Here is a 25,617-nt window from a genome sequence, read left to right on the forward strand (position 1 = left end):
CTAATAGACCATCTTTGGCCGGCGGGGCCCAAGCCGGACAATTATTTTGGTTTGGTGCAACAATTCCTTGGGGCCGTGTCTCGTATCGACGCCATGAGTAGGTCGGCGTGCATAGAGGGTGCACGGATGGCCCTTGCCCTTGTTAAAGCCTATTGGACGGATATGGAGGCCACCATTATAGCGACCGAGGATCCGGCGGGCGGCCAATATCCGGCTGAGCACTACCTGGCGCATGTCACAGAAGGTGCCCGCCTAATAGAGGCGCAGTGCTCGAAGAATGTCCTCTTCGACTGAGAAGTCGAATCATTGTAAAAAACAATGTTTATTTTGATTATAAGGGTATATTTACACTTTTTGCCTGAATCCCTTGTACGGCCGTTTTTATATGTATAAGTAGTCCAAAAGATAGCAGTCGTTGGCTTCAGCCCCCACGCATACAATGCGGGGGTGTTCGCGAAAAATATGCTTAATCACACTTGATCGAACGTCTTGGACCATTAAGGAGGTGATCGCACGTCAAACTAGGCAACCGGACTATATAGCTGTAACACTTTCGCTTAGCCATGGGAATCTAATGGTGGGGCTACTATGTAGCCCCTGGTACATTCACGTGCATCCAGATACGGACGCGTACATACATGGCCGGGAAACGACCCTTCGTTAATGCAGAGGAATCCTTAGAGATTCCGGTGAGTCTTCGAGTGGTTGAACAGTCTCTCGCTGTATCATGACAGTCAGTTTTCGGCTTTCTCTACTAAGGCGTTCATTCGGAATAACCAGGGCACAATCGCAGTAGTTCTCCTTTGGCCTGCCTTAGCCGATAATAGCGGAACATAAGGCGGCAAACCCAGGAGCCGGGCAAACCCAACATTTGACCAAAGACATGATTCGGAGCTGATGCATATAAGGCCAAACTCGTGACGCCGAACACTCCTGAAGGTGTTCGGGCTTTATAATAGAAGATGGGCTCAAGAATGCCCATTAATTATGAACCCTGTATTTCCAGGTACGTGCGGTACTCTGTCGTGGCGAAATGCTAACAACGACAGTATCCTCTGTGGGTATGGAACTCAAGGGATGGTTGAAACAACAAGAGGCAATAGAAAAGGTTTACGCAGGGGCTTAATCTAGAAAGAAACCTATTGAACGGGGCCCTGCTGCACGTCTGCGCCTTTGTCTCCGTTGTGCCGTATCCTAGAAGGGTATCACGCGAACGTTGTCTGTGGAAAAAAGGAAAACTCATAGTAGAATGCAACGTAAGTATGCGATGGATAGTAAAGGTGTAAGATGTTGCTCTGCCAATAAGGTTGAGCCAAATGTGGGGCTGTATTAAATATTTATAGCCCCTGGTTTCCGCTATGGGGGTACATATATGGTGCCCTGGTTGAATTTTATCCGGGCTACCGGACTCGTCTAACCGTCTCTGTGGTCTTAATGACCAGTCATGTATATGATATTTGGAGGCCGCTTACAGTCCGGCCGCCAGGGCCGTCGCGTGTTCCTCTGCGCGTGAAAAGCACTTTGTGATTCCGCTAACGGTGATGACGCCACGTAGACCGGGCAGCTTGAGTGTAAGGTAGCCATAATGCGGAAATGCGTTGAAGCGGGCGAAGGTCGTTCTTCCAAGCAATGCATGATAGCCGCTTTGGAAGGGTGCGATGATGAAGAGCAGTTCTTCGCTTCTGGAGTTGCCTGGGGAGCCGAATGTTACTTCCAGCAAGACGGAGCCCCTGCCATAGGCTTCAACGCCTGGTATCACCCCTTCAAAGGCGGTGTTGCTTCGGCAAATTCTGGAGGGGTTTATCCCCATTCTGCGGATAGAGTCCTCGTATATTAAATTGAGACTACTACTGCCGTCCATAAGGACACGGGGGAGACGGTATCTGTCGATGATTGGGTCAAGCACCAAGGCCTATGATCCTCAGTTCCGAATACTAGTTCGGCCGTCCATGTGATCGAAAGTGATCAGACGAGATATCCAGTAGTCAGATGTGGGTACGGTGGGCTTTACATCGTGCGCGTCTCTGAGCGCGCATTCTTGCCTTCTCTTGAATGTGTGAGTCGCGTGGATTATGTTTACTGTTTTAACCTCTGGCAGGAATTGTTTCTGTCCCCTAGTGTTCGGCTGGCGAGGTTCGTCCTCATCTTCACTTGGTGTTTCCCTCCCATTGTGTTCGGCGTTTAGTTTTCCGGCCTGCTTGAAGACCCAGCACTCTCTATGGGTGTGGTTCGCAGGTTTCTCCGGGGTGCCATGAATTTGGCATAGTCTGTCCAGGACTCTGTTCAGACTGGACGGTCCCTCTTTAGTGCCTTTAAATGGCTTCTTTTGCTGATCAGGTCGAGAGCCCCTGAATCCGGCATTAACCGTTGTGTTATCCGGGCTCTCTTCCTTGTTTTGGCGTTTGTGTTTATTGTGTCGTGGCTTCCTATTGCCATCCCTTATTTCGGATGTGCTGGGGTCACTGGTGCCTTTACGGGCTAACCAACTGTCTTCACCCGCGCAAAAGCGGGTCATAAGGCTTGTTAGGGCTGCCATTGTCCTTGGCTTTTCTTGGCCGAGGTGTTTGGCGAGCCATTCGTCACGGATGCTGTGTTTGAATGCCGCTAGGGCTTTGGCGTCTGGACAATCAACAATTTGATTCTTCTTAGTGAGGAATCTGTTCCAAAGCTTGCGGGCGGACTCTGCGGGCTGTTGGATTATGTGACTTAGATCGTCTGCTTCCGGAGACCGGACATAAGTCCCTTGAAAATAGGCCCTGAAAGCGTCTTCGAGTTCCTCCCAACTCCTAATTGAGTTTTCGGGGAGGCTTTTCAACCAGTGTCGACCTGGTCCCTTCAGCTTGAGGGGAAGGTATTTGATGGCGTGGAGATCATCCCCACGAGCCATGAGAATATGCAGGATAAAATCCTTGATCCAAACCCCTGGGTCTGTTGTTCCGTCATATGCCTCTATGTTTACAGGTTTAAAACCTTGTGGGACTTCATGGTCCAGTACTTCTTCGGTGAAGCACAGGGGGTGAGCAGCCCCTCTGTATCTGGACGCACTGTGGCATGTAGTCGACTGTTGTTGTGTCCGGAGTTTATTCCAAACTGGAATTTGGCTTGTATTAGCGTTTGGGTAACCATAGTCCCTCGCTGGGGTGTGTCCTTTAGATCCATAGATGGACCTGGCTGCACCGGCCTTCTTATCCAGCTTCGCACGTAGATCGTGCATGGTGCCAGTAGCCGCTCTGTTGTGGTTGTTAGAGGTATGTCTGGTCTCCTGGTTGTATTGTTTTTTGGTGGAACGGCCTCGTCGTCGAATTCTGGCAGTAGCTTGCGCTTTGGATAGCTTTTGGTATGGCGATCGTCGCCATATCTTTCTTTAGTGTCTAGCACTTTGTTCCATCTGCGACTGAGCTTTTCCTGTGCGGCTTTAAGCCGTTGTTTCTGCTTCTTTAGACTTCTTGCTGTGGCCATAAGCTTTCGGTGGAGGTTGTCTCGTTCCACTTGTTCGTCCATGATGATGAATGCATCGTCATCCGGACTGTGTTCCTGTTCTGGGGCGGTTTCATGAGCTCGTCCCTCCGGATCATTGTGGTCGGATATTTGCTCCGAACTTGGTTTGGCGTGACCTGGCTCGTCATGCTCCATCGCTGGGTCCGTGTGGTCATTACTGCCTTCTGGTATGCCAGCCCTTCTTGCGCTCTTGTCATTGTTTTTACTATTGCTAGACTTTGAGCGGCGTCTGCGCCACCATTTTGGCTTTTGTCTGGGTGTTTTATCTTCCGGATTATCGCTGTCGTCCTTATTGGGCGTATCCACCATGTATATATCGTGTAACAAGGTAGTAGTCTCGCGCCCTAGAGATTCTGGAGCTTCTCCTGCATCGTTGTCCATACCGTCGATGTCTTCAGGGTCGAAGTCGAGAACGTCGGTTAAATCATCGATCGTGGCAATAAAGTGGGTGGTGGGTGGGCAGCGAATTTCTTCGTCGCCTATTTCCCACTCAAGACGGACATAGTTTGGCCCAGAGCCTCCTGACAAAGAGAGAGACTTTAATGAGTTCAGCATGTGTCCAAAGGGCGAGTGCTGAAAGATGTCCACAGCGGTGAACTCCATTACCGGAGCCCAACCTGGATCGGCTGGCTCGAGAGTGTGCGGACCGGGACCAATGACCGGATACGAGTCCGGGGGCCCGGGGATACAGGTCTCCATAGAGATGCGACCTGTGTTCGGCTCCACCGCCGATGAGCGTGCGGACTGTGGGGCGGGGTCCGCCCCTCCGTCCTTGGGTAACTCAACCTGCTCCGGATTTAGATCCGGGGCTGCCGCAGGGATGATGTCCTGAGCACTGTTCGACAGCAGGTCTAAGCCGTGCTCCTCGTGACTGTCTGGCGCTCCTGGCATAGGACCGAATCTGTCAAAGATCAAGTCTCTGCAAATGTCCGCCATGTATTTCAAGTTTCCGAACTTGATCTGGTGGCCAGGGGCGTAGCTGTCGATCTGCTCCAGATGACCAAGCGAATTGGCCCGCAGTGCGAAGCCGCCGAACACAAAGATCTGTCCGGGGAGAAAAATCTCACCCTGGACCGTGTTGTTGACGATTGAAGATGCCATCAAGCCTTGAAGCGACGACATAGAGGAACTCTCAATGAAAGCACCAATGTCGGTGTCAAAACCGGCGGATCTCGGGTAGGGGGTCCCGATCTGTGCGTATTAGGCTGATGGTAACAGGAAGCAAGGGACACAATATTTACTGTCAGGACCCCGACTCGATGTCACATCGATCTAGCCGGTAACACTTCATATCACTTTGCGGCCTCACGCACGGTGTTCCCACGGGTGTCGCCTTACCTTTGCCCGGGACCGTTTGCGCCTTTTGGCTCACGTATATGATAGTGTCGCTAGCATCCATATGATAAAGAGCCCGGGCTGACATGACTAGTCGTAAACCCAAAGTGGCACAGACTTACAGGGACAGGCATCCATGACCCAGCTTCGAACGTGTCGGTCATCAGCAAGTGGGTCCGGGCTGTAGCACTGGGCTAGCAGGACTCCGGTAAACCGGGCTGCAGCGGGCTAACAGGACTCCGGTACTCAAAGCGTGACATTTCCCCGAAGGGACAGACACAGGAACGAAGAAGGACACATGCCGGCCAGCCTAAGTGTTCCGGAGCAGTAGCAAGCTACCATGGCTCAGTGGAAACACTAGGAGACATTTCCCGGTAAGAGAGGCTACTAAAGATAAACAGCTAGATGGTCAGATCCCACACATACCAAGCATTTCAATAACATACACACAATATGCTCGATATGTGCAAACACAACATGGCATCACAACATGACTCTATGACTCAAGTAATTTAATCAATAGGCTCCGAGGAGCGAGATATTACAAACATGGGTCTTATGACCCAACACTCAATACAAGTCAAAGCACAAGCGGAAGCTATCATGTCTGGGTACAGACATCTATAAATGAAAAAGGCTGAGAAGCCTGACTAACTACCAGATCCTGCCGAGGCACAAGATCGTAGCTGAGGTAACAAGCTAAAGGTCGAAGTCCACGCGAAACTACTAGTGAGACCGAAGTCTCTCTGCAAAAACATAAAATAGGCAAACGTGAGTACAAATGTACCCAGCAAGACTTACATCAGAACTAACTACATATGCTTCATTATCAACAAAGGGGATGGTGGGGTTTAACTGCAGCAAGCCAGCTTTGACTCGGTGGCTATCCTGAACTACGACTGCAATGTAACTTTTGAGGTGGCGCACACGAGTCCACATATTCACCATATCAATACACCACTATGGATCCGCTCCCGTCTCCCTACGAGAACGCCATCCATAGCACTCACGCTTATCTTGCGTATTTTAGAGTATCCACTTTCACTTGTCTATGAACTGATATAAGCAACCCAGAAGTCCTTTTCCGCGGACACGGCTATTCGAATAGATCATATTAACCCTGCAGGGGTGTACTTCTTCATACATGTTTCCACCACTTAGCGTCTGCACACGACATGTGCTCGGCAGACTTCAAGCGAAAGCCGACGTGGGTGTAGACCACGACCTACCTAAACACTCAAGTCTCTAGTCCAGGTTTATCGCCTATTCGGGTTCCATCCATGAGGAGATCCGGCCGGAGTTTCGCTCACAGCCCCAAACGATGTGTACAGGGTTCCGTGACACCAAACGGGTGCCCGGTTTACCCGGCCACGTGCCTACCGCATCACAGCCCACCCCTACGGTCAGCGCTGTCCACGGCCTCCAGCATACTACAAACACCAGAAACTACTTGCAACTCCTGGACAGAGGACAAGGGTGAATAAGAAGTCGAGCGGGGTCATATTTCAGGGCCCAATGTATGGTAGTAGCTGAATCATGGATCACAAACACAGAACTCAGTTCCTGAGGACGGCTACAATGAGACAACCCACCATGTACTCCTACATGGCCTCTCACCGCTACCTTTACCAAATCGTGTTCACACACTTAGCTCACACACAGTACGACATGTTCACACGCCTCTGATTCATCCCCGATGAATCAGACCTGACTCAACTCTAAGCAGTAGCAGGCATGACAAACAAACATGAATGAGTAGGCACATCAGGGCTCAAACAACTCCTACTCATGCTAGTGGGTTTCATCTATTTACTGTGGCAATGACAGGTCATGCAGAGGATAAAGGGGTTCAGCTACCGCAGCAAGTAACAGATGAATCGGTGTTGTCCTAATGCAGTAAAAGAGAGCAGGAGCGAGAGAGTAGGATTGTATCGGAGTGAACAAGGGGGTTTTGCTTGCCTGGCACTTCTGAAGATAACATTGGGTCTTCATCAGTGTCAACGATCACATCATCAATACAACGTCTATCGAGGGGGGGGGAACAACACCGGCAAACAGAAGGAAACACAATCAATGCAATGCACAATATGATGCATGCTATGACATGGCAACATGCTGGTGTTTTGAGTTAATGCAACTGGCAACAAGTTATATGGGGTTGGTTTGAATACAAGATTCAAATTTAAACTCCATATGTGATTATTCAAATGCCATTTACTTCATTTGCCCTAAACAGTAGTGATAAGTTGTTCTAACATGCATGAAAATGGTACAGATGGATTCCTTGAATTTTTCTGATAATTTTTCATATATAATTTATTTAATTTGGAGTTACGGTTAATTTTCTATGATTTTTTGAAGTTTATATAATTTTCTGGAATTTATAATCATTTAATAATTATCTAAATTCCAGAAAGGAATTATTGCGTCAGCACTAGGTCATGCTGACCTCAGCATAGTCAACAGGGGCTGGTCCGGGTCAAACCTGACCAGTGGGGCCCACTGGTCAGTGACAGGGGGGGTTTATTTTAGTTTAATTAAGGATTAGGGCACTAGGGCCCACATGTCAGTGTCTATTAAACTAACTAATATTTAGTTAACACTAATCCTAGCCTAATTAGCCGGGCGGGGCCCGCAGGTCAGTGAGAGAGAGAGGGGGGTCAAACCTGGCAGTGGGTCAACCCACGCCGGTCATCGGGTCAGCGGTCGCCGGCGTTTAGCCGCCGGCGAGTCTAGACGCGGCGGAGGGCTCGGAAACGAGCCACATGGCATCGTTTCGGCCGCGGTTTGTTGCATTCGAACGCGCGCAGTGGCGCGCATCTAGTGGTGGCGGTGACAGGTGCTGGGGTGGCCGGAAAAGTGGTCGGCGACGAGGTTTGGCGGCGGCAGCAGCTCGGGCAATCCTGGGGTCGGGGTTAGGGAGCACGGCAGGAGGGGCTGGGGCGTGCTACGGACTCCTGAGATCACGGTGAGCACGTCAGTGGGCTCGGATACGAGCTGGGGTGGCTGTGGCCACGGCCACGCCATGGCCGGCGGCGAGAGATCCTCGGGCAAAGTGGTGGGGCTAGCTAGAGAGGGAGGTGGGGCACGGGGAGAGGGGGAATCGGGTCGAGGGCTCACCGCGGTTCTTCTGGTGCTGCTGGCGAGGCAGGGGAGGCACGGGGTCCGGCGAATCGACGGAGGGGAGCTTCGGTGGCCGGCGACGGAACGGCGATGGTGACGGCGTTGCAGGGCTTCCGGAGGACCGTGGGTCGGTGGGGAGGAAGGAGGGGGTCGAGGCGGAGCCTCTGGGCTAGTCGGGGGAGCGAGGGAGGCCCGGTGGCCGTGGTTATGGCGAGCGGCGGCGAGGGGCTCCGCTCGGTGAGGATAACAGAGGAGGGGGGGAAGAGTGTTCCGGGGAGAGGACGAGGACGCGGGGGGAGAGGGAGAAGGGAGAGGGGTCGGGGGGCTGCGTGGCTCCCTCGGGTGCCTCCAGCGGCGAGCAGGTAAGCAGGAGGTGGCCGGAGCGTGCGCGCGCGCGTCGGGCACACGCCCTCCTGCCTACTGGCAGGAGGTTGAAGACGGTGGCGACTGCGGTGGGCTGGGCCGCACAGTGCTGGACCAGCACAGGAGCTGGGCCGGCTCTGGTGGGCTGCACAGGTAAGCTTTGCTTCTTTTATTTTTTTCTGTTCTGTTTTTCTTTTAATTAATTCTTTTGCCACTGTTTTCAAATTTAAACAAATTCAAAACAGTGCCAAATATCCTCTGAATATTTTATGTTGCTAGATGGACTTTTCCAAAAAGCTCATAAAATATTTCAGGGGTATTTGAAATTATATTCTAATTATATGAATATAATTCAAATTCAAATAGCTAAAGATTTAAATTCAAAGTCCCAAAAATAAATCCTTAAAAATGTTCAATATTTTGGTTGGGACCAGAACCCTTACCAAAATTTATCAAACATTTAAGAAGAGCCTTTTGGGGCAATGAATGAGATTTCTAGGGTTTTTTGCCCCTCTTTTATTTAGGGTTTTGAGGCTTCCAATATTCCTCAATTCAAGTTTCAAAAATATAGACATGATGCACACATGAAGTTAACCTAGAGCAATGCCTGAAGCTTGGGATGTGACAACTCACCCCCACTAAACAAGAATCTCGTCTCGAGATTCAAGCGTAGGGTAAGGTGAAAGGGGAACGCAAACTAGCACAATCTTCACGATCCAGGTTGCACTTCAAATGAACGTTGATTTGAACACCATCTTTGTCTTGTCGTCTTGCTCTGAGATCTTTAGCTAATCATGACAAGAAGAGGAAAGGAAAACTCTGGAAGGATCGGTCTTCTCGAAGATCGAACAACTCAGGATTAACTCCCGGAATGAGACATAGAACCATCTCTCGGGTGAGACACGAGATACACATCAAGAGGGGTGGAAGAAACGGATGACGGAGGTTCACTAGGTGGACAATAATTCCACACTTAAGAAGGTGGTAATCGGTTGTCAACGTAGCGAGGAGTTGAGTTGCCATGATACCACAACGAGACACCTTCGAAACCGTGACTCGTAGATATCTCCCCTTAAGTGGCAAAAGAATTACCTTTGATTCAGAGATCATTGAAACTCTTTAAACCAGCCTAAGGCAATTCTCGAGCGATCATTTGGAGGGGGTCGGTAGAATGGCATACTCGGACTTGGATGATGTGGATTACCTTGTTGAAGACAACGTAATGGATGATTTTACTTATCACCGGAAATGGAAGAGACCCATGGTAGAATGGCACATTGGTGGTGCAAGCTGGGAACAAAATGCAATTGCTGGGAATGATTCTGGTAACTGGGGAAGAACCCAACAATAGAGAGTGAATTCACTGTTTGAGAAGGTCATAGCATTGCCGAGGGAACTGAGAGCAACCTCGGTTAGTGCCGATGATAACACGTAGCGCTTGTGCGTGCTCTCAAGAACTTAAGCATTTCCACATTCATCAAGGTTTTACCAACATCCGTGTCAAGGGTCCGGTAGCACAACTTACTACCATGATGAATGGTGATGGAGGATGCAGATGCAAAGAAAGATAACACTTTCTTAGTTTTCACCTTAGCGAGGCCAAGGAAACAAAATCTGGATGATCGACCGAGAGACATTTAGCACTCCGCTTCTAATGTTCTCCTTGACGTGCTAGTGTATCCCATTCATAGATATGGTTTGATAACTAGAACATCAAGTAAAAGGTCGGACATCGGGAACACAATAATCATAAGGCACAACTAGGAAGTAAATCCTACGAAGTCCTTATGGGAAGGTGGCCAACTGCTTCAATCAAGATACCACAATAATAGGTCCTTCGGCTGGGTGGTGCTGGCCACGACATCCACTTTACCGGTTATCGAGGGACCAATATTATAGTTCTTGGGAAATGTTCCAAAACAATCATATCTACCTGAGATTCAGATCTGGTTGGTGTCAGGATATTCCAGACGCATCGAGTCTAGGAAGAAAATGAAAGTTTGCAACACAAATCGACGAGATGACGTTGCGGGATTCTCGGGAGATGAACTACGATAGCAAGCTCCAAAACATGAGCTGGTTCTGCTACAAACATGTGAACATGCTGTCCAAGACAAGCATGATCACAAGGTAGTCTTATAATAAAACACTACCGAGTTCAGGAGGGGGAACCATCATTAATGACATCGAAGTCTCCACGCGTGGAAGTCCAAAGAGTTCACCTTGGACAGACTCCTTTATCTTTGAACAACTCGATCAGTGGCTTGGTGTGCTCGGAACACATATGGAATGAAGGTTGCAAGTCTCCAGACCACAGAATACTTCGCACGTATGCATGACTGACTTGGGATGATTCCAGAGGAAGCAAAACTAACTTTCTCAAATCCACGGCGGCAACTTTCACCAAATGCACGTGTATAAGAGGAAGTCACTCCTTTCATCAAACAAATACTTCATGAGCTAGCATGAAGATAATGCTTTCAAAAGTTTCCAACACTAGCTTAATGTTCAACAAAATCATGGAGGAGATAAGGATGTTGTCAATGGGCACAACAACAATTCATCTAGGTTTCCTTTTAAAAGGAATTCCATAGTTAAGTGAACACGGTGATAGCATTGGTCAGACCAAAGATGTAATGGTGTATGCTCGAGGGATCAACCACGAACAAGACAACATTACGAGCATCGTTGGTACTGATTGATTTGACGATAGCCCACACTCAAATCAAAGGATTGATAAGACAATAGGTCCAGCAACTGATCACAAGGACCAATTAATGAAGATATCATCTTTCTTCGACACACACACCTACACAGAAAGATATCCCTTAACATGAACTAAGTCAGACAGGCTTTTATCTTCCAACTCTCCAAGTTGTTGTTTGGCTTAAACAACTAGCTCAGGGGTATCTAACACCGCTTCTTGGAGAGAAAGTGGTTCACAAGAAACCAACTTGATCACGAGCTCAACATAACAGTCAGGTGACAGCCTGGTGATACTTTCGAGAAGATATTCGGAAAATCACGAACCACCGATATGTTACTAAGCTCGAGAACAATCTCGCTTTTGAGGGCAAGACGACATGATCAAATGAGTGAGGACTTGAAATAACTCCTAACTCATTGGTCGAGGAGTGCACCAGAAATAGGGACTAGGTAGCACAATCAGTCTTAGGGTGACGATTCAACAATCAACACGCTAAGAACGAGGTTATCGTCCATTTAACTACCAAGCAATAGAGTTGCTAGCAGTATTGACTTCATACACCATAATTCATTTGTCGGCATTCCGGTTACAATAACACAGGATCCGAGGAATGAGCAATGATGGCAAGAAGTATCACTGTACCAAGAGTTCATAGGATGGTGTGCAATTCCTATAACAATCTCGATATCAAATAAGGTAATACTCCAAGGTAGAACAGAACAAAAGCTGGATTGGCATTTGATCTGCGGAATACAACTACGTCGACCCAATCCTAGATATGGATGAGGTACTGGAGTTTGTTTCTCCTAGTCATTCCGGAATAGAATGGCTTGACGGACCACAAGAGTAATAGGCATCGATGAACGAATGCACACATAATCTTGACTATCAATTGATAGACGAGGGTCAGAAGACAACTAAAGAGGGACAACTCAAGGAACATACGATTTTCTGAGTTGTGGATGCATAGATTAGTATGTCGAACCAAGTTCAACATATTTCTTCCGGATAACCCATGCAGAAAGGTAGAACTGGCAGAGTCACGATTTATGAATGGAGAACTCCTCAAGAGTACTCTAATTGTGATCTTTTGATCCAATAAACATCTGCCATAAGCGGTTCATAGTATTTGGAATAAGGAAATACCACGGACCTCGAGGACTATCGCAAAGTTACTAATATCATGAAGGAACTAGCAAACACTATCAACATGAAGTAAGTAGAGTGAATCTCGGGTTCAAAGCCCAAGGAATAGAATACCTACTACTAAGTGGCATCACGGGATGCTTTCGAGAATAAAAGCCAGAATCATCACACTGGGGATCACAAAACATTGCTAGATTACTAGGTGACTCCCTAAACACCTAGGGCCATAATAGTATCTCCAACATATATGTCAAGGTAACGGAGTACCTCAACTCACTGATTAGTGTGGTTAATCTGGCCCATGGGAACATTGAAACAGGAAGAAAGGATTTGCAATTGCATCAGACTACTTAGAAACCTGGGATGACTCGGACAGCATAACGGCTGTAAATGCTCAGAAAAGATTTGAGACATTCACAAAAATGGTGGCATAACCACTCAGAAGCACAATATCAGGGTTTCGAGATCAACAATTAACATATGGAGGTAGTAGGAACTGAACTCAAGCTTAAATCCAACAATCTTATAAGTCTACGGATTAGTAACACGTGATCCTAATAGAAAGAAGAGATAGCCTAGTTCTTAATCCCCGCAGGAAAGATAAGATGACTCAGATCAGAAGGCATAAGGTATAAGGAGTAAAAGAGCCTTACGTTCCATCCCACAATCAATTCCCTTATATAACTAAAGAATTTCTAGACTCAACTTCGACCAGTTTGGCTTGGTAATCCTACAGGCAGTCAAGCTCTGATACCAACGCTGTCAGGACCCCGACTCGATGTCACATCGATCTAGCCGGTAACACCTTCATATCACTTTGCGGCCTCACGCACGGTATTCCCACGGGTGTCGCCTTACCTTTGCCCGGGACCGTTTGCGCCTTTTGGCTCACGTATATGATAGTGTCGCTAGCATCCATATGATAAAGAGCCCGGGCTGACATGACTAGTCGTAAACCCAAAGTGGCACAGACTTACAGGGACAGGCATCCATGACCCAGCTTCGAACGTGTCGGTCATCAGCAAGTGGGTCCGGGCTGTAGCACTGGGCTAGCAGGACTCCGGTAAACCGGGCTGTAGCGGGCTAACAGGACTCCGGTACTCAAAGCGTGACATTTCCCCGAAGGGACAGACACAGGAACGAAGAAGGACACATGCCGGCCAGCCTAAGTGTTCCGGAGCAGTAGCAAGCTACCATGGCTCAGTGGAAACACTAGGAGACATTTCCCGGTAAGAGAGGCTACTAAAGATAAACAACTAGATGGTCAGATCCCACACATACCAAGCATTTCAATAACATACACACAATATGCTCGATATGTGCAAACACAACATGGCATCACAACATGACTCTATGACTCAAGTAATTTAATCAATAGGCTCCGAGGAGCGAGATATTACAAACATGGGTCTCATGACCCAACACTCAGATACAAGTCAAAGCACAAGCGGAAGCTATCATGTCTGGGTACAGACATCTATAAATGAAAAAGGCTGAGAAGCCTGACTAACTACCAGATCCTGCCGAGGCACAAGATCGTAGCTGAGGTAACAAGCTAAAGGTCGAAGTCCACGCGAAACTACTAGTGAGACCGAAGTCTCTCTGCAAAAACATAAAATAGGCAAACGTGAGTACAAATGTACCCAGCAAGACTTACATCAGAACTAACTACATATGCTTCATTATCAACAAAGGGGATGGTGGGGTTTAACTGCAGCAAGCCAGCTTTGACTCGGTGGCTATCCTGAACTACGACTGCAATGTAACTTTTGAGGTGGCGCACACGAGTCCACATATTCACCATATCAATACACCACTATGGATCCGCTCCCGTCTCCCTACGAGAACGCCATCCATAGCACTCACGCTTATCTTGCGTATTTTAGAGTATCCACTTTCACTTGTCTATGAACTGATATAAGCAACCCAGAAGTCCTTTTCCGCGGACACGGCTATTCGAATAGATCATATTAACCCTGCAGGGGTGTACTTCTTCATACATGTTTCCACCACTTAGCGTCTGCACACGACATGTGCTCGGCAGACTTCAAGCGAAAGCCGACGTGGGTGTAGACCACGACCTACCTAAACACTCAAGTCTCTAGTCCAGGTTTATCGCCTATTCGGGTTCCATCCATGAGGAGATCCGGCCGGAGTTTCGCTCACAGCCCCAAACGATGTGTACAGGGTTCCGTGACACCAAACGGGTGCCCGGTTTACCCGGCCACGTGCCTACCGCATCACAGCCCACCCCTACGGTCAGCGCTGTCCACGGCCTCCAGCATACTACAAACACCAGAAACTACTTGCAACTCCTGGACAGAGGACAAGGGTGAATAAGAAGTCGAGCGGGGTCATATTTCAGGGCCCAATGTATGGTAGTAGCTGAATCATGGATCACAAACACAGAACTCAGTTCCTGAGGACGGCTACAATGAGACAACCCACCATGTACTCCTACATGGCCTCTCACCGCTACCTTTACCAAATCGTGTTCACACACTTAGCTCACACACAGTAGGACATGTTCACACGCCTCTGATTCATCCCCGATGAATCAGACCTGACTCAACTCTAAGCAGTAGCAGGCATGACAAACAAACATGAATGAGTAGGCACATCAGGGCTCAAACAACTCCTACTCATGCTAGTGGGTTTCATCTATTTACTGTGGCAATGACAGGTCATGCAGAGGATAAAGGGGTTCAGCTACCGCAGCAAGTAACAGATGAATCGGTGTTGTCCTAATGCAGTAAAAGAGAGCAGGAGCGAGAGAGTAGGATTGTATCGGAGTGAACAAGGGGGATTTGCTTGCCTGGCACTTCTGAAGATAACATTGGGTCTTCATCAGTGTCAACGATCACATCATCGATACAACGTCTATCGAGGGGGGGGGGAACAACACCGGCAAACAGAAGGAAACACAATCAATGCAATGCACAATATGATGCATGCTACGACATGGCAACATGCTGGTGTTTTGAGTTAATGCAACTGGCAACAAGTTATATGGGGTTGGTTTGAATACAAGATTCAAATTTAAACTCCATATGTGATTATTCAAATGCCATTTACTTCATTTGCCCTAAACAGTAGTGATAAGTTGTTCTAACATGCATGAAAATGGTACAGATGGATTCCTTGAATTTTTCTGATAATTTTTCATATATAATTTATTTAATTTGGAGTTACGGTTAATTTTCTATGATTTTTTGAAGTTTATATAATTTTCTGGAATTTATAATCATTTAATAATTATCTAAATTCCAGAAAGGAATTATTGCGTCAGCACTAGGTCATGCTGACCTCAGCATAGTCAACATGGGCTGGTCCGGGTCAAACCTGACCAGTGGGGCCCACTGGTCAGTGACAGGGGGGGTTTATTTTAGTTTAATTAAGGATTAGGGCACTAGGGCCCACATGTCAGTGTCTATTAAACTAACTAATATTAAGTTAACACTAATCCTAGCCTAATTAGCCGGGCGGGGCCCGCAGGTCAGTGAGAGAGAGGGGGGGGTCAAACCTGGCAGTGGGTCAACCCACGCCGGTCATCGGGTCAGCGGTCGCCGGCGTTTAGCCGCCGGCGAGTCCAGACGCGGCGGAGGGCTCGGAAACGAGCCACATGGCATCATTTCGGCCGCGGTTTGTTGCATTCGAACGCGCGCAGTGGCGCGCATCTAGTGGTGGCGGTGACAGGTGCTGGGGTGGCCGGAAAAGTGGTCGGCGACGAGGTTTGGCGGCGGCAGCAGCTCGGGCAATCCTGGGGTCGGGGTTAGGGAGCACGGCAGGAGGGGCTGGGGCGTGCTACGGACTCCTGAGATCACGGTGAGCACGTCAGTGGGCTCGGATACGAGCTGGGGTGGCTGTGGCCACGGCCACGCCATGGCCGGCGGCGAGAGATCCTCGGGCAAAGTGGTGGGGCTAGCTAGAGAGGGAGGTGGGTCACGGGGAGAGGGGGAATCGGGTCGAGGGCTCACCGCGGTTCTTCTGGTGCTGCTGGCGAGGCAGGGGAGGCACGGGGTCCGGCGAATCGACGGAGGGGAGCTTCGATGGCCGGCGACGGAACGGCGATGGTGACGGCGTTGCAGGGCTTCCGGAGGACCGTGGGTCGGTGGGGAGGAAGGAGGGGGTCGAGGCGGAGCCTCTGGGCTAGTCGGGGGAGCGAGGGAGGCCCGGTGGCCGTGGTTATGGCGAGCGGCGGCGAGGGGCTCCGCTCGGTGAGGATAACAGAGGAGGGGGGGAAGAGTGTTCCGGGGAGAGGACGAGGACGCGGGGGGAGAGGGAGAAGGGAGAGGGGGTCGGGGGGCTGCGTGGCTCCCTCGGGTGCCTCCAGCGGCGAGCAGGTAAGCAGGAGGTGGCCGGAGCGTGCGCGCGCGCGTCGGGCACACGCCCTCCTGCCTACTGGCAGGAGGTTGAAGACGGTGGCGACTGCGGTGGGCTGGGCCGCACAGTGCTGGACCAGCACAGGAGCTGGGCCGGCTCTGGTGGGCTGCACAGGTAAGCTTTGCTTCTTTTATTTTTTTCTGTTCTGTTTTTCTTTTAATTAATTCTTTTGCCACTGTTTTCAAATTTAAACAAATTCAAAATAGTGCCAAATATCCTCTGAATATTTTATGTTGCTAGATGGACTTTTCCAAAAAGCTCATAAAATATTTCAGGGGTATTTGAAATTATATTCTAATTATATGAATATAATTCAAATTCAAATAGCTAAAGATTTAAATTCAAAGTCCCAAAAATAAATCCTTAAAAATGTTCAATATTTTGGTTGGGACCAGAACCCTTACCAAAATTTATCAAACATTTAAGAAGAGCCTTTTGGGGCAATGAATGAGATTTCTAGGGTTTTTTGCCCCTCTTTTATTTAGGGTTTTGAGGCTTCCAATATTCCTCAATTCAAGTTTCAAAAATATAGACATGATGCACACATGAAGTTAACCTAGAGCAATGCCTGAAGCTTGGGATGTGACATTTACTCAGGTTGAGGCCCCCTCGATGGAGGTAGAACCCTACTTCCTGGTTGATTAATATTGAAGATATGAGTAGTACAAGAGTAGATCTACCACGAGATCATAGAGGCTAAACCCTAGGAGCTAGCCTATGATGGTATGCTTGTAATTGTGATCGGCCTTCTAAGGACCATCCTCTCCGGTTTATATAGACACCGGAGAGGGATAAGGTTTACATGGAGTCGGTTACAAGGAAGGAAACATAATATCCGGATCGCCAAGCTTGTCTTCCACGCAAGGGAGAGTCCCATACGGACACGGGCCGAAGTCTTGAGTCTTGTGTCTTCATGCTTCAATAGTCCGAACGATGTATACAGTCCGGCAGTCCGGATACCCCCTAATCCAGGACTCCCTCAACGGGGATGCTCCAAGCGACATCGCCAGGGTCCGTGTTGGAGTGCCGGCACCTGGCCAACACAACCAGAGGGCGACTGAAGAAGGTGGGAATGTGAGGCAGCTGGGCGGCGCTCCTCGCGCGAAAAGCCTGAAATCCTACGTCCCCGTCGCGATGGACCCAAGGCACGCGCGGGGAGAGGGCCCCAGCCGATCCCCCACGCTAGGCTGGGCGCTGGGCATACACGAGGCCGAGCTCTCCTTCGAGCCGCCATCAACCCCCGATAAATGATCGTAGGTGAACCAGGGTGCGGCTGCCGCCAGGACCCTCAGGACATCGGATCCCCCGCAGGAGCGTGAAGGAAGTTGGGAGCAAAGCGGGGGAATCCTGGCGGCAGGGCCCTCCTCATGACACACGGAGGACGGCCCTGCCTGTAGGTAGCCCCCGCTGGGGAAGGCGCCAGCAAGCCCTTCTCCTCGGTGGGGGGCCTACGGTCGGCAAGGACGCCACCAGCGTCCCCCTTGCCCCTTGGTCTTGTCCTGGTTTCCGGTCTCCCCAACGGTGGTCGGGGGTAGCGCATGGCAGGGTCCTCATCGGGCGACATGAAGCAAGGCTCCGTCCTGTGAAGGTCTCCGCTCGTGACTCTCTCGTAATAATGAGTGGGGCTGTACCAAGGTTGTCAGAATCGCGATTTTGAATCGGATCGGAGCCCCGATGGTAGGATCGCAAATCGTAGAATCTTCACTATCAGGATCATAGGAATGTAGATTCTATGAAGTAAAATCGTAGAATCAGTGGGGTCGGTTTGGATCGTAAAGTCGTAGAATCGTATAACAGAATCGCGATTCTGACAACCTTGGGCTGTACACGCCCCGGAGTCTCCTGAGTGTCGTGGGGCCTCACGGGGGCTCCCACCCACATCCTAGTAGAAGCACCATGCTCTTCACTGGCCGTCGACACTGTCCCCAATGACTATGCCCAGCCAGCGGAAGCACTTAGCTCCGCGCTGGTGAGAAGACTGAAGACCGAAGACTAGCCAAGCGCCGGACGCGGCCGCCTGCTTTTTGCCTCCTTTTTGTACTTGCTTGCCGCCTTTTGAAGTGGTTTTTTGTGCGTTTATAAAAATGGGGGGAGTTTTCTCATTTCACGTCGCTCTCTTGCCTTCAGTCTTTGCATTCTTTCTGGAGCTCGTGACCGCTATCCTGCCCTCAAGCGCCTCGCGAGCGGGGGCTGGGTACGGTGTATGCACTTGTGTCGATCGCTCCCCATGGGGGATCGAAGGTGCGGCCGCCCCGTGCACCCACCTTGCCACAGTCTAGCAGTTGGCTTCTCACAAGGCACTCTACGGTAGGCCGGCAGGCCCCTCGGGAGGCACAGAACCTCACGGGCCCACAGCAGGCCCACCTCAAGAGAAGAGGCGCCACCGCGACACCAGGCCTCACTCAAGACCCACGAAGCCCAAGATAAGTCATAAACAATGGCCTCGCTCAATAGCCTGCATCCCTGTAGGGCCCCGCTCCAGGAGCCATTTCAAAATCATTTTACAATCTCATACATCATAAGGGGCACCCCCTTCTCAAAATGCTCTCACAAGAATGTGTTCAAGTTTTCATGATACAGGTTAAGGCAAAAGGAAACACGGGCCTAGTTGGACATGTCTTCTTCATCACTCCCATCTGCGCTATCTGTTTCGTGGCTGCCATCCTCCTCGTCATCGACACCCGCGCTAGCTTCTTCGGCCACGAGCATAGCCGTTTCATCCTCAGGAGTCAGCTCCATCACCAACATGTTCACATGGCCATCCACCCACTTGGCGAGCTTGTCTTGGGTGGCCGCAGGCACGGGGGCTAGCACGGTGCTGAAGTCAAAGTGGGAATCAAGGTTCAGGTGGTTGCTGAAGATGTGCGAGAGTGCACGCCCGAGGAGGCCCCGGCTCCTCTCCTCAACTAGATGGCAAGCTTTCGCAGCCTGGTTTTCCAGGCGGGTCATGATATTAGTAAAGAAGTTGAGATGGCTGGCGTAGTCGCTCTCGTGCGGGTGAGGAGCGCTCTCATTGCAAATAGCACCCAAGGCATTTTTTTTGACTGTGAGCACCCAAGGCATTGTTGGCCCGGACACGTAGACCTTGGAGCATGGAGCCGTGGTCGCGTTCCAATGTCAGGCGGCGGCTCTTTTCACTCGAAGCCTTCTCCAGGAGGGAGGCGGTACCTTCAACTTGCTTCTGAAGAGAGGATATCTCAGCACGGGCGGAATTCAGTGCAGATTTGGAGGAAATCTGGGCTTCTTGAGCAGCGCCCTCGCGCTGCTCCATAGACTGCAGCTCAGTCTTCAAGGAAGAAGTCCGGACCTCAAGCTCAGCCTTGAGCAGGTCCAGATCTAGGTGGTGTCTCCCAGCCAACTCAGCACGCGCCTTCGCCACCTTCTGCTCCACCTCCAACTGAACCTAAGCTTCTCGGGCGGTGACGGCGTCCTTAGCCGAGGCAGCCTGTTGCCCACTCACCTCCAGCCTCTCCAATGCCATGTTGTGCTCCATGGTCTCCAACGTCAGATCTTCATGGTGCCTCAAGAGCTCCGCCTCAGCAAGGGCCACCCCACCTGGTGGGGAGGCCAGAAGGGCGCGACACTCCTTGATTTCGTGCTCGAGGGCCGCATTTGAAGATAGAAGATCCCACTCTCGCTCCTCGGCCGCCTTGTGACGGCGGTCGGCTACCTCAGCCTCTTCCATGGCGCAGGCGCAGGCCTCCCGAGAAGTTACGAGTGAGGCTGCTGTGCGTGCTTCGGCTTCGTCGCGCTGAAGCATCCAAAGGTTAATGGCAACCTTCAGCCGCTGCCACTCATGCTCCAGGCGGCGGTTCTCCTCCTCGAGCCTGGTGTCGACATTGGCATGCTCCCCGCTGTCGGTCTCAAAACCGGCGGATCTCGGGTAGGGGGTCCCGAACTGTGCGTCTAAGGCTAATGGTAACAGGAGGCTGGGGACACGATGTTTACCCAGGTTCGGGCCCTCTCGATGGAGCTAATACCCTACTTCCTGCTTGATTGATCTTGATGATATGAGTATTACAAGAGTTGATCTACCACGAGATCAGAGAGGCTAAACCCTAGAAGCTAGCCTATGGTATGATTGTTGTTGATGTTGTTGTCAAGTCCTACGGACTAAACCCTCCGGTTTATATACACACCAGAGGGGGCTAGGGTTACACAGAGTTGGTTTACAGAGAAGAGGATCTACATCCGAATCGCCAAGCTTGCCTTCCACGCCAAGGAGAGTCCCATCCGGACACGGGACGAAGTCTTCAATCTTGTATCTTCATAGTCCGATAGTCCGGCCAAAGTATATAGTCCAGCAGTCTGGATACCCCCTTATCCAGGACTCCCTTAGTAGCCCCTGAACCAGGCTTCAATGACGATGAGTCCGGCGCGTAGATTGTCTTCGGCATTGCTAGGCGGGTTCCATCTTCGAATACTCCAAGATAAATTCCGAACACAAGGACCGTGTCCGGCTCTGCAAGATAAATTTCATATACCACCATAGAGAGAATAATAATCCACGAATCCAATCTGCTGACAACTCTTCGAAAATGTCACGCCACAGACCTGCTCCTATTCGAACCGTGTTATTTTACAACAAGGTACCGTGCACATTACGAGGCGGTTCTATTGGCACGTCTTGTCGAAGCAGAGATCGTGTCCCTCTTATTATGGGATCCTCATCAATACGGGTATGGGTAATCCAACCGTGCCTGTTGGCATGACTCCATGTTTTTAGGCAAGTCCCGAACAACCACGTTGGGGACGCTATTCTTCCCCCCCTTATAAGGGAGTTGAGGCCTATCCCTCTATCTCCACGCTCGTGCCTCTCGCACCCTGAGTTCCAACACCCAAAGCTCGAGCCTAAGCACCCCGGATCTTCGATCATGTCCAGACCCGACCATCAAGGCCAGTGGATGGCTTCCTCTGTCATGGAGGAGGATATTGCGAAGCTCAGGGAGGCCGGGTGTTTGACCGCCAATGTCAAGCACAGGCTACCTGCCCCCAAATAGGCTATCCCCACTCCCAAGCCCAATGAGAGCGTCGTATTCGTCTCCCACTTCCTCCGGGGCTTGGGCTTTACTCTTGACCCCTTCGTGAGGGGGCTCATGTTCTACTATGGGCTGGATTTCCACGATCTAGCTCCAGATCCCATCCTCCACATCTCGTTGTTTATCGTCGCGTGTGAAGCCTTCCTTCACATTACCCCCCACTTCGGCTTATGGCTCAAGACTTTCAATGTGAAGCCGAAGATGATTGAGGGGTGACACGCAGAGTGCGGAGGCGCCACAATAAGCAGGAATGCCGATGCCCCGTGGCCTGAAGGCTCCTTCCTGGAGGTATCTGATTTATGGCAACGGAGGTGGTTCTATGTCACAGCTCCTCGAGGCTCAAAGTGGGCGGCTATGCCCGCCTTCCGCTCGGGCTATCCACCTCAACTGGCGTTGTGGGCCAACGTGGGACTGAAATGGGGGCCTGCGAACGATGTACTGATGCTGCAGAGCTGCATTCAGGAGCTCCTCGAGAGGGACATTAGTCTTGTCAAAATAATGCAGGTAATGCTAGTTCGGCGGGCCCTACCGTGCAAACATCAGCATCTCCGGATGTGGGAGTTCAATCCAGAAGGTCCGCGAACCATCCAACACTTCTTCGGCATGACGCCCGAAGGAATGTATAAGTTGTTCTTCGGACCATGAATAAAGTGTCCGGACACCACTGAGGATGCGGGTCTGAGCTGCAATCGTCCGGATACCCAAGTAAGTAACCCTACAACCGAATACTTTCTTATATTTGTCATAGCATTGTTCTGAATAGAGTCTGCGACCAGGATTGGCTTAGCAAGGTGGAAAGGATCAGGTGTCCGGCCCCACTTCCTGAAGGCCCGCCCGGTCCGGCAATAGCCAGGATGCTTGAGCGGGCGCTGAAACAAGTGCCGTCGGAGAAAGGCGAAGGGAAGAGCGGATAAGCCAAGGGCGAGACTCACACATTGTGCATCCGAACCGGGGGAATTGATATCTCCACAGAGGAGGAGAATCGGGGAGGTGATTCTGAGGTTTCCTCCCCTCGCGAGAAAAAGAGGGCCACTTCCGAAGACTTGGAAACGGGGGCGCCTAAACAAGGGAGGAAAACTCCACCAAAGGGCCCTGCCCCGAAGGGCGTTCTTACCGCGCAGTGCCCGCCAATGGGCCAGCCCTCCACCGAGCTGTAAGTTTACTAAACAAGGAGCTTATTGATTTTTCCTCCGGGAGTAATAACCAGTACCTATTTTTGCAGTTCGGCCAACAGTTCATCTCAACAGGGTTCGTCCTCGGGGGATCTTCTTCCGGAGATGATGGAGAGTGAAACCCCACCTACCTCTTCGCCCCACGGGGGAGGCGACCCTGAGGTATCGTCATGGAGGAGTCCAGATCCAATGGGGCCAGAAGCTAGCACTTCGGCCGCCCCGAGCCCAACGCGTTCGGCTCATGGGGCAAACAATGAAAAGGGGTCGGAAGAGTCCGGCGCTCGGCCGAACACACTGACGGGCCTCCTGGAGTCCGTTGCTCTCTCAGAGGATCACCGTACACTAATGGGTATGGTGTTGGAGAAAATTTCCTCCGCTACAAGCGGGCTGAATGAAGCTTTTAGGAGCTTGCTCAAAGGCTTTGAGGTACGCAATTTTTGGTCGCACCGCACACGATAGATGTGCTCTGTATAGATAGTAGCCCCTGAGACTGTGGTTGCCAGTCGATGGTGGCAAACGGAGGATCACAATCCCAGGTAATCATCGCACTTGTATTGATGTATAGGTTACTAAGGATTCGGCCATAGACCAGACCGCTGAATGCGCTGAATTGAGGCGGCAGATTGACGTGTTGGAGGCCGACGTCATGCTTGTAAACAAGTGATTCGAGGAGTCGCAGAGTATGCGTTTCTTATATCCACATCTATTTTGGGAAATTGTAAGAAGGTTGTAATATTAATATGATGCGATTGAGCTGCAGGCGGAGCTGCTGCCATTGAGGCCCTAAGTGCGGAGCTTGCCATAGCCAAGGAACAAGCCCGGGCCAGCAATGCGGCTGCTCTAAAGGCAGCTGAAGACTAGAAAGCTGAACAGGCCGCTCATCTCCGAAGCGAAGAAAAGATAGTCGAGATGGCTGTGGAGCTCAGGGACGCCGTCGGCCGGTATGAGCTTCTTGAGCAGGAGAATCAAGAAAAGGCGGCTGAACTGAAGAAGGCGCTGAATTCAGCTAAGGAGACGCGCTCTAAAATTAGAGACGCGCTGGAGGAACTTCGACAAGCCGGAGAAATCGCGGCTGGAAATCCGTATCTTTTGCGGGCGAAGTTTTTAGATCCAAAGTATGCTCCGTTGGATAAGTTATGGAATGCTGCAGATGAGTATGCGTACTTGGCGAAGTGTGCGGCTGATGCGACCAAGTTGTTCAAGGACCATGAAGATAACAAAATAGAAAGGTTGTTCTGGTCGCAATTTAATGCTCCAGCGCGCTCATTGCCATTGACTGAGAAGATGGACGCTATAGCCGAGATCCATAGGCTATCCGACCTTGCAATGAGGTCTGTAATAGACCATATGTGGCCAAGGGGACCGAAGCCAGACAGTTACTTTGGTTTGGTGCAACAATTATTTGGCGCCAGAGCGCAAATCGATGCCGTGAAGAGATCGGCCTGCATAGAGGGTGCGCGGATGGCTCTTGCCCGTGTGAAGACATACTGGGCGGTTATGGAGACCACCAGAGTTGCGACCCGGGGTCCGGCGGGAGGCCAAGACCCAGTTGAGCACTATTTTTAGCAGGTCATAGAAGGTGCACATAGAATAGAGGCTCAGTGCTCGAAGAATGGCATGTTTGAGTGACAATCTTATTAATTGTAAACAATTATGTGTTTAATTATGGAGGCTGTGTTTTATACTTTTTCCTGAAAGTATTATAATGTCTCCTGTGTGGCTGTTTATGTATGCATATAACGTGAAAGTTAGCAGTCGTTGGCTTTAGCCCCCATGCATATAATGTGGGGGTGTTCGAGAAGATAGGCGTAAACACACTTGATTCAATGTCTTGGTCCATTAAGGAGGTGATCGCACGTCGAACCAGGCAACCGGACTATATAGCTGTAAGACTTTCGCTTAGCCATAGGAGTTGAAAGGTGGGGCTACTATATAGCCCCTGGTACTTCCGCGTGCATCTGGATACGATGCGCGTACTTGACCGGAAAAACGGCCCTTCGTTGATGCGGAGGAATCCTATAGATTCCGGTGAGTCCTTGAGTGGTTGACCAGTCTCTCACTGTATCATGACAGTCAGTTTTCGGCTTTCTCTACTGAGGTGCTCATCCGGAATAACCAGGGCACAATCGAAGTAGTTCTCCTTTGGCCGCCTTAGCCGATATAACGGAACGTAAGGCAACAAACCCAGGAGCCGGGCTAACACAACATTTGACCAAAGACATGATTTGGAGCTGATGCATATAAGGCCAAACTCGCGACGTCGAACACTCCCAAAGGTATTCGTACTTTTATAACATATACGGGGATGAAGAACACCCTTGACCCTGTGATTCCAGGTACTTGTAGTGATCTATCATGGCAAAAAGCCTAAGACGCCAGTGTCCCATATGGGTGTGTGAAATACCCATGGGACGTTAAGCAACAAAAGACAGTAAAGAAGGTTTACGCAGGGGCTTAATCTAAAGAGAAACCTTTGAACGGGGCCCTGCTGCACGTCTGCACCTTTGTCTCCATTGTGCCATATCCTGGAAGGGTGTCGCATGGATAGTGTCTGTAAAAATGAGAAGTCACGTAGAAAGAGTAAGTGTGTGAAAAGCTAGTTATTCTCAATGGATGTGAGATGCGGGATATTTGCCTATTAATGAGGCAAACCAAACTATGGGCTTTTATCACATGCTTGCATCCCCTCGTATTATTTATGGGGATACATGTACAGCAACTAGCTCAGGTTGATCTATGCTATTGTGAAAAATGATGTACTGGACTCGTCTAGTCGTGCCCGTGGTCTTGACGACCGGTCATGCGTTCTAGTGGGAGAGGGCCGCCTAGAGTCCGGCAGTGGGAGCTGCCG

Source organism: Triticum aestivum, chromosome 1B (genome assembly GCF_018294505.1).
Source record: "Triticum aestivum cultivar Chinese Spring chromosome 1B, IWGSC CS RefSeq v2.1, whole genome shotgun sequence".
Classification (NCBI taxonomy): domain Eukaryota; kingdom Viridiplantae; phylum Streptophyta; class Magnoliopsida; order Poales; family Poaceae; genus Triticum; species Triticum aestivum.